This window comes from Homalodisca vitripennis, unplaced genomic scaffold (genome assembly GCF_021130785.1).
Source record: "Homalodisca vitripennis isolate AUS2020 unplaced genomic scaffold, UT_GWSS_2.1 ScUCBcl_4747;HRSCAF=11115, whole genome shotgun sequence".
Classification (NCBI taxonomy): Eukaryota; Metazoa; Arthropoda; class Insecta; order Hemiptera; family Cicadellidae; genus Homalodisca; species Homalodisca vitripennis.
In genome coordinates this window covers 37,233-46,486 of record NW_025780903.1, presented here as the reverse complement: position 1 = coordinate 46,486, position 9,254 = coordinate 37,233, and positions in this window count along the sequence as shown.

The window sequence follows — 9,254 nt, the reverse complement described above, 5'->3', positions numbered from 1 at the left end:
AATTATAAAATATTTATAAACACTAAAATAATAAAACGAATATATAAATATCTTTCACTGTCAAGATGCTTGACAGATAAAGTTTCTACTTATAAATGTGAAGTAAATAGGTAATAACAAGTGTATATAACAATAAAATTTTTGTTTTGAATTTATTGCATGGGATGACCCAAATAAGTCCACCCTTCAACAATGCTATGGAACACAAAATCATTGCTAAAATCGGGTTTCAGAAAATCAAAAGTTATCCTGTTGCCCAGTTGTGTCCCAAAACTCGCCTTTTACATAAGACTCATGACGAATCATAATGGTAATTCAAAATAATGCTAAATGTCATAAAAATTGCCATTAAAGAATTTTAAAACCCATTTATTAGCGAGAACCTTATCAGTAAGCCAAACGAACGTACAATGGTGTATGTAATTCTTTGTGTAGATTTGGATATTTCGTGATGAAACAGTCAGTGAATTTGGTTTATACGTATTTATATGTGTGATTTTAACATACGTCTGTTTATGTTATAGGACAAGACTATTTATAATTGAGAAATTATTTATATGTATGAAAACTCACCTTGTGAGTGGTAATTTTATTTAATTTTTAAGGATGAATGAATATATTAATTTTAAATTCAATACAAAAGCCATACCATTGAGAGTTTTGAACTACTAATAAAACTGAATTCAACAGCGATGATGTTGAAAACTAATCGAGGCAACTATTATTGGTCTAGGAAAAGACAAGCTAGTTTGCATTTTAGACCATAAGAAAGAAAAAAAAACATAAGAAAAAATTAGAAAATTGCACGAGTATTCATTTATATATAAGCATAACCGAGTTCTATGACGGTGCATGTCACATTTTGGGATTTGTCTGACCATTATGAAATAATTTGGCAATGGTCTTATGGATTACTAAGATAGCAACGATAAAATCGCATAAAAAATACATTTTTGAATAAGCGGTGTATAATTCAAATTCATATCTTTATTTCACAAAACGTTACATATTATTATAACAGTGCAATAGTAACAGGTGATATTGTGTACTATTATAAACTGTATTAATCATACAGGTAGTATTCGTCTACATAAATATTATTAAATGGAAGTGCTAGTACAAAAAGTACATTATTATTAGTCATACTGAATAAAAAATATGCAACAGATAAAAGTAATTTGATATTATGGAATTAAATAATAAATATAAAATTCAGACAGCTTAATAAACTTAACAATAAAAATTAATGTAACAATAAATTTAGCAAATTATATATATTTGCCTGCAATTGATAAAAGTAATGGAATATTACGGTATTGAATAACAAATATAAAATTCAGATAAACTTGACAATAATAATTAATTTTACAATAAATTTAAAAAATTTACATGTTTGCCAAATTTTTACAAACTTTAGGTTTGGCATTTGATGTACCGAAAAGCTCCACCGGCGTAATCGAAGAAATTCGTCTACTGAGTAGAACATACCATCCATGAGGAGCTCACGGAGCCTCTTTCTGAAAATTGTTATTGATGATTCGTTTTAAGAAATATTGGGTGTTTATAGAAAAGTTTTCTTCCCATATAGCTAGGCGATTTTTCGTAAGAAGATGTATTATGAAGTGGAAGGATCATATTATTGTTATGGCTTGTAAGGTAGGATGATTGAGTGTAAAAGCTTTGGGGGAAACCGAGAGGGTTCTGTTTTACAAATGATTGTGTTTGATAGATAATAATAATAATAATAATAATAACCTTTATTGCGTCAATCAATTATTACATTGCATGCATGCGTCAAGTACATTCATAATAATATACAGTTCCATTGCAGTTATTGCTATTTAATTGTATAACAGAACTGGGGGTTTATTTTTATTCGTGTTTTCAATAGTTTTCAATAATTTTAATCCCAGCAACTCAACATGAACTCTTCAACGGAGTAAAACGCCTTTGACACCAGGAGGAGTGTTTTAATCGAGATTTGAATAGTTTAGAATTAATGAGATGTTTTATTCCCTCAGGCAGCTTGTTTATCATTTTCACACCAACTTGGGACGGCAAGTGTTCAAATGCACTCGTTCTATGTTGAACAATCCGAAAGTTGTCCCTGCCTCTTGTCTCGTATTGGTGGACGTCACTGCCTTGGATCAACTCGCATTTAAGTCGACAGTATAGAACGACGTCGAGGAATATAGAGACAGGGTAAAGTTAACAATCCAAGCTCTTTGAAGGCATCTTTGCACGACTCTCTGAAATTCAATTTGTAAATAATTCTGATATCTTTCTTTTAAGCTCTAAATACTATTTCGAATTTGTATTTAGAACAGCTGCCCCACAATCTTAAGCCGTAAGACAAATATGGATGTATCAGGCCAAAGTAGGCAGTTTTCAATACATCAATAGAACAAGAATTTTGCAAGGTTACGCAAAACATAAATGCCAGAAAGCAACCTTGGAGCAGATGCTGTCAATGTGAAAGTCCCATGTCAGTCCTCGATCAAGGTACATTCCAAGGAACTTAACGGATTCGGCCTCTTCCAAGAGAACATCGTCCATCATTACTGCGGGACGATACTCCTGTTCTTGTCGATGCCGAAGGCAAAAATTTATTGAGTTTGATTTTGAGCTGTTTGTTTTCAGATGAGTCTTGAGAAATGTTCGATGCATGAATTTAAATCGATAAATGATTTCACTTCAAGATCAGTTTTATATTTCGATTTAATACAGAGAGTCGTGTCATCAGCATATTGAATCACCTTTCCATTCTGGATTGATGTATTCAACTTGTTGACATAAATAAGGAAGAGAACTGGCCCTAATAATTGATCCCTGAGGGACACCATAGGGCATTTTGATCCTATTAGACAGAGCATTCGCAATCCGTACGCATTGTTCTCTATCTTTAAGATACGACGAGAGCCAATCGTACGGCAAACCCCTAATACCACTAGTCCATAAACTGGTGCAGCAGTGTCGCATGATGCACACAGTCAAAGGCCTTTAGAGAGGTCGAGAAATATGCTCATAACACGTTCTCTTTTCTCCAGGCCATCGACAACATTATGAATAAGTTCAGTTACGGCATCGATGGTCGATTTGTCTTTCCTAAACCCGAACTGTTCAGGACAGAGAATTTCGAAGCGGTCATGGAATTTTTCAAGCTGAATGAGGAAAGCTTTCTCAAAAACTTTGCTAAGAACTGGGAGGATAGAAATTGGACGATAGTTGCTAGAGGAGCAAGGATCATCTTTTTTGTAAACTGGAATCACAGTGGATATCTTCAGTACGGACGGAAAGACACCCTGTGCAAACGAGAGATTGATTAATTTTGTGAGTGGTGTCAAAATATGCTTAAAGCACTTTTTGATTAACCACACAGACATTCCATTAATGTCACAAGACCTCTTAGGTTTGAGATCCTGCATGATACGGGCCACCTCCACCTCACTCACAGGACGAAGGAACATGGACGAGGCCGATCTAGTCAATAACCCTCCGCAGGGTATATTCTGATTCAAAGAACTGTCTGTTCCAGCAACAGTGTAACATTTTTTTTTTGTGAACCTTAAATTTTATAACAGAGAGTAAGAGTTAGATTTTATTAACTTTGGCAGACAGGCCTGATCAACCTGGAAAAATCCATATCAAGCTGGCTATTAAACAGCTGCAGCTCCAGCTGGCCAAACAACAATTGACTCCTACTTCCTGTTGGACTTTGTTAGTGACTGTCAGGCTTCACGAGGCTTATTCTCTCTCTCTCATGGCGATAGTTTGAAGATTGTTCAGTTGGAAATTGAGTTCTCCACGAGGTTATCTATAATGTCTTTACCTACATTGCTCCCTTCCTGGCCCATTACTGGATTGTTGTCAAGGGATTTGTTCGGGAGCGGTTTGTGTGCCTCCACATAGGTCTGCGTACCACTACCTACCCAGTGACCGTGCCGTGCTATACCTGCTACTGTACCTTCCTTCCCTGAACCGTGAGCCCTTACGGAGGCGTATGGTTGTGATCTACGTAGTTGAATAATTACTTATAAATATCTTTATTTATTGGATAATTATTGATGTTTAATGTGCTTTGTGTAAATATGTGTCTAGTTTATGTAAGTATTGTTTGATTGATATCTATGGGTAAAATACCAGAGTAATAGTGGCCGGCCAAGGTAATGTTGTTTAGTGTATAATTACTGGTGTTTAGGGTATATTGTGTTGATAAATCTAAGGGTTACCTGTACCCTCAGACTGTTGAGATCCAAATACAGAAATGGTAATCAAACCTTTTTCCATGATATGAAATGTAAAATTACATAATTTTAATAAATATTTCATTCATTTGATAAATGTTTCTTGTGCAATAAAAAAAAAACAGGCTCTTAGAATTTTTCTAAACTTAATGATTACATTGAATGAGTTTAGCTTTCTTACATGTATTTCCTTTTCTTAAATTTACCTTGTATTTAACTCACTCTTACTTTGGTTGGTTATAAGGTCATTAATTTTACAACATCATTCAGTAACGGGTCTTTTCCTTGTTCTGACTCCGTTCTCCTACCACACTACTACTGGAAAACAAGGTGGCGCCCTCGGATAGTACCGTTAACAGTTAACTCTACTACGCCGTTAACTTTGTGAAAACCACACCTACCCTTCCCACCCCCTAGACTGAGCAAACTGGGACCGCTACATTTGGCGCCCCAACGTGGGGCCTGGCTTGTGTGGGGACTATATAATATATTTTGTGAATTTTTTTTGTTCTGATGGTGATTGATATGGACATTATGGTTGGTTAACTTGTTGTATATTGCAACACTTTTGTCGGTACTCGTAATTATTAGTGGTTTTGTTTACTGACTGTTACACCTCTATTATCTTTTCTTAAATTGTGTGAGTGTTCGTTTTTCACTTTGGAATTTGGTTTCTGCTGTCACCATGAATGCATATTATTTACGACGTTATGAAAATGAATATGAGTTGAAACTTAGAGGTTTAGCTACTACAGGAAATGCAAATGAATTGAGATCCAGGCTCTCTCAAGCTTTTCTTGATAATGTTGAGATTAAGGAAGATGTTATTAGTAATCTAAAATGCTGAAACCGAACTTGAAGAATGTGAGGAAAAATTCAATGACCTGTCAGAGCTAGTTGAAGATTATGAAGGAAATACAAAAGACAATGAATATCGAAGACTTTCTGCCCGCCTTTGGCATCTTTACTTGCGAGTGGAGCGTATACCTGTGGATCTGGACTGGGATAAAAGACACAGCGGAGGAAAAAGACGACTTATTACAGAGATCAAAAAACACATGCTAGATACCTTCCTTTCCCTCTCATCTAAGCTAACGGAGAAGCTGGACGGTGCTGAAGAAAAGAAGGCGAGTGAAGATACGTCAGTGAATACTGCGGAAGAAGGTGGCACTTCCCAAGGTGCCAATACAGAAACTCCACCCTCTCAAGGAAATGTAAATCGGAAGAATATCGCACAAGAAAAGCACCTTCCCCCTCTTGGACATGCTGGGACAAGGAATATCTACTATGGTTGAAAATAGGAAACTGAAACCTGATGAGTCATGTATAGAGGCAGAAACTGCAAAGCCTATTCACAGTCTTCAAATGGGGTTTACAGTTTAGTAATGGTCCTGGCCAGAGCATTGGTGCATTTTTGCAGCGGGTTGAGGAACTTCGTCATGCTCGCGGAGTTTCTGAAGCTCAACTTTTTAGGTCAGCAGTTGATTTATTTACCGGCAATGCTTTAATTTGGTATCGGTCGACCGTGGGCCAGAAGTCAATTCCTGGGAGCAATTGTGTACGGAGATGAAACTTGTTTTTTCAGACGCCGGATTATGACGATATGTTGCTGCAGGAGATTATGAACAGAACTCAAGGCGATCAAGAGCATATTGATCTTTTCATTGCTTCTATGAGGGTCCTTTATGGTCGTTTGTCAAATCCAATTCCGGAACCCATCAGGCTTCGTCAGATTCTTAAGAATCTAAATCATTATTTGCAGGACAAACTCTGTATGTTTGTGATCTCTTCTATTGATGAACTCCGACAAATGGGACGTAAGGCTGAGCTGGGAAGATTGAGAACTACAAATAGCAGGCCTCCTCCTAGGCCAGGCACCGTCTTAGAACTGATCTAGCTTACTCTCGCACTGATAATCGCAAGAATTCCTCAAATCATCAAGTTCATGCACTTAATAAACCTACGAGTTTTGCCCCAAGGAAGTCCAAATGTTGGAATTGTGGTGAGGAAGGCCAAATGTACAGTAATTGTCCTAAAGAGAGGCAACTTTTCTGCTATGGCTGTGGGCATGCTGGTTATCGCAAAACAACCTGTCCTAAGTGTAGTTCAAAAAAACGGGGTACGAAGGGAGCTCCTCGGGTATCTTAGGAGTACCTCCCTTATCTCATTTACTCAACATTTACCGTCAACCCATAAGTTGTCCAATTGTGATTTGGCTTCATTGCCTAAAGGTATAAATTTTCTGATTGAAACTTCCGCTAATGATCCGCGACCTTATCTACCAATTCGAATTTTTGGATTTAGTTGCAAAGCATTGTTAGATTCTGGAGCTTCAAATACAGTGATCGGAAGAGACCTGATGTGGATTTTTGATAAGTTCCCGGCAAAAAATTCGGCCATTGTCCAACCAATTTGTAGAAACTGCTGACCACCAGAAACATAAGATTATTGGATGAGCCAACATTCCTATTACTCTCGCTCATAAAACAAAACATTTATCTGTCATTGTTGTACCTTCTCTATCTCAAACAATTATTTTGGGGATAGATTTTTGGAATGCTATGCATATTGTTATGGACGCCTATGAGAAGTCCTGGGAATTTTCTGAGAACCCACCAACACGAGGCCAGATATGTGCAATTGGTCTACAAGACTCTACCGTATTGACTACGTCACAAAGGGAAGACTTAAATAATCTTTTGGAGAAGTACTTTTGCAATCAAGGAGAGAAATTAGGGAGAACCCATTTAGTGCAGCATAAAATTGATACTGGAGATGCTTCTCCCATAAAGCAACGCTACTATCCCATGTCTCCCGCTAGATTGCAGCTTGTGTATGCCGAACTTGATAAAATGATTGAACTGGGTGTTGTAGAACCTTCAAGAAGTGCTTGGTCCTCCCCAATCATACTTGTGGACAAACCTGATGGTGGCCAAAGGTTTTGCGTCGATTTCCGGAAAGTCAACTCAGTCACTTGCAGAGATGCTTACCCCTTACCTCATGTCACTTCGATTTTGAATCGCTTAAGGGATGCCCAATACTTGTCTGCGTTGGATATCAAAAGCGCTTACTGGCAGCTTCCCCTTGAAGCTTCAAGTAAAGAGAAAACTGCCTTTACAATCCAAGGAAGAGGTCTTTTCCACTTTAATGTTCTCCCATTTGGACTCCACAATGCACCAGCCACCTGGCAACGATTGGTTGATAATATATTAGGGATGGACTTGGAACCTTTTGTCTTTATCTACCTTGATGACGTAATAATAGTCACACAGACCTTTGAGAAACATCTTGAAATTCTGGAAGAAGTCTTCAAGCGGCTAGCAGCAGCTAATCTAACCTTAAATCAAGACAAGTGCCGATTTTGCCAACCTGAACTTCGATATTTGGGCTATATTGTCGATGCTAATGGCCTGAGAGTTGACCCTGAAAAGGTGAAAGCCATTTTGGAAATTCCTACCCCTCGCTCAGTGAAGGAAGTCCGTGCATTCTGCGGTACTGCAAGTTGGTATCGGAGGTTTATCCCAAATTTTGCCTCTCGTCTTTATCCTCTTACTTCAATGCTGAGGAAACATAACAACTTTAAGTGGACCATTGAAGCTCAGAATGCTTTTGAAGATATAAAGGGTAACCTTGTAAAATCTCCAATCCTTTCTTGCCCAGACTTTGGGAAGGAATTTACCATTTCTTGTGACGCTTCGGCTGTTGGTGTTGGAGCGGTACTCTCCCAAATGTCAGAGGAAGGAGAAAATGTGATTGCCTATGCAAGTCGGACGTTGAGCAAAACTGAGCAAAAGTTTTCTGCTACAGAGCGGGAGTGTTTGGCCGTCATTTGGTCAATTGAAAAGTTCCGCCCTTATATAGAAGGAGTTCACTTTGTTGTTGTAACTGACCATCACAGTTTGTTATGGCTTCATAATTTAAAAGATCCTCAAGGAAGATTGGCACGGTGGGCATTACGTCTTCAACCTTTTAACTTCACCTTGCTGCATCGCAAAGGTAAAGAACACGTTGTTCCGGATATTTTATCTAGGAACCCATTAGAATCTGTACCTGCAGAATTTATCGTTGATTCCCTCACTAACTGTTTTCCGATTGGGGACAAGTGGTATCTGAAGATGATCGACTCAGTAAAAGAAAAGCCTGACCTTTACTCTTCATGGAAAGTTGTCGATAATCAGCTCTGGAAGTGTGTCCCTTCATCTACTTCGGTTGGTGATGAGCAAGAAGATTGGAAGCTAGTTGTACCCAAGGATCAGCGTGGGAAACTCTTCAAACAATTTCATGACGCTCCTACATCTGGACACTTGGGCACGTATAAAACCTACCACAGACTCTTACAGAAGTACTATTGGCCTAAGATGAGGAAGGACACCGCAACATATGGTCTCTCGCTGTAGGGTGTGTCAGCAAGCTAAGTCGGCTACCTTAAGGCCAGCAGGACTTATGGGGTCTCAGAGAGTAGTGGACCGACCGTGGCAGACAATAAGTCTGGATCTGATGGGACCTTTTTGTAAGATCATCAAGAGGTTACAAGTACCTGATGGTAGTGGTGGATTACTCAGCAGGTATAACCCTTCTGTTTCCATTAAGAGCAGCAACTGCAAGACTTGTTGCTAAAACATTTGGAGGAAGATGTATTCTTGGTATATGGGGTTCCTAACATTGTAATTTGCGACAAATGGATCTGAATTCATTGGTCAACCCATTTCGAGATTTGCTCAAGGAATATAAAGTGAAGACTATCTACACTCCTAGTCATCATCCTCAAGCAAACCCAACGGAGCGGGTGAACCGAACTATAGGGAACATGTTGAGATCTTATGTTTGGGGATAATCACCGCAATTGGGATATTAAGTTACCTCAGATTGGGTGTGCCCTACGAACGGCAGTACATGAGACCACTGGTCATTCTCCAGCCTTTCTTGTATTCGGACATGAGATAAACTTATCGGGTGAGGGATCTGGGAATCTTGGTGAAGAAGATTTGCCTCAGCTTTCCGATGCAGGTG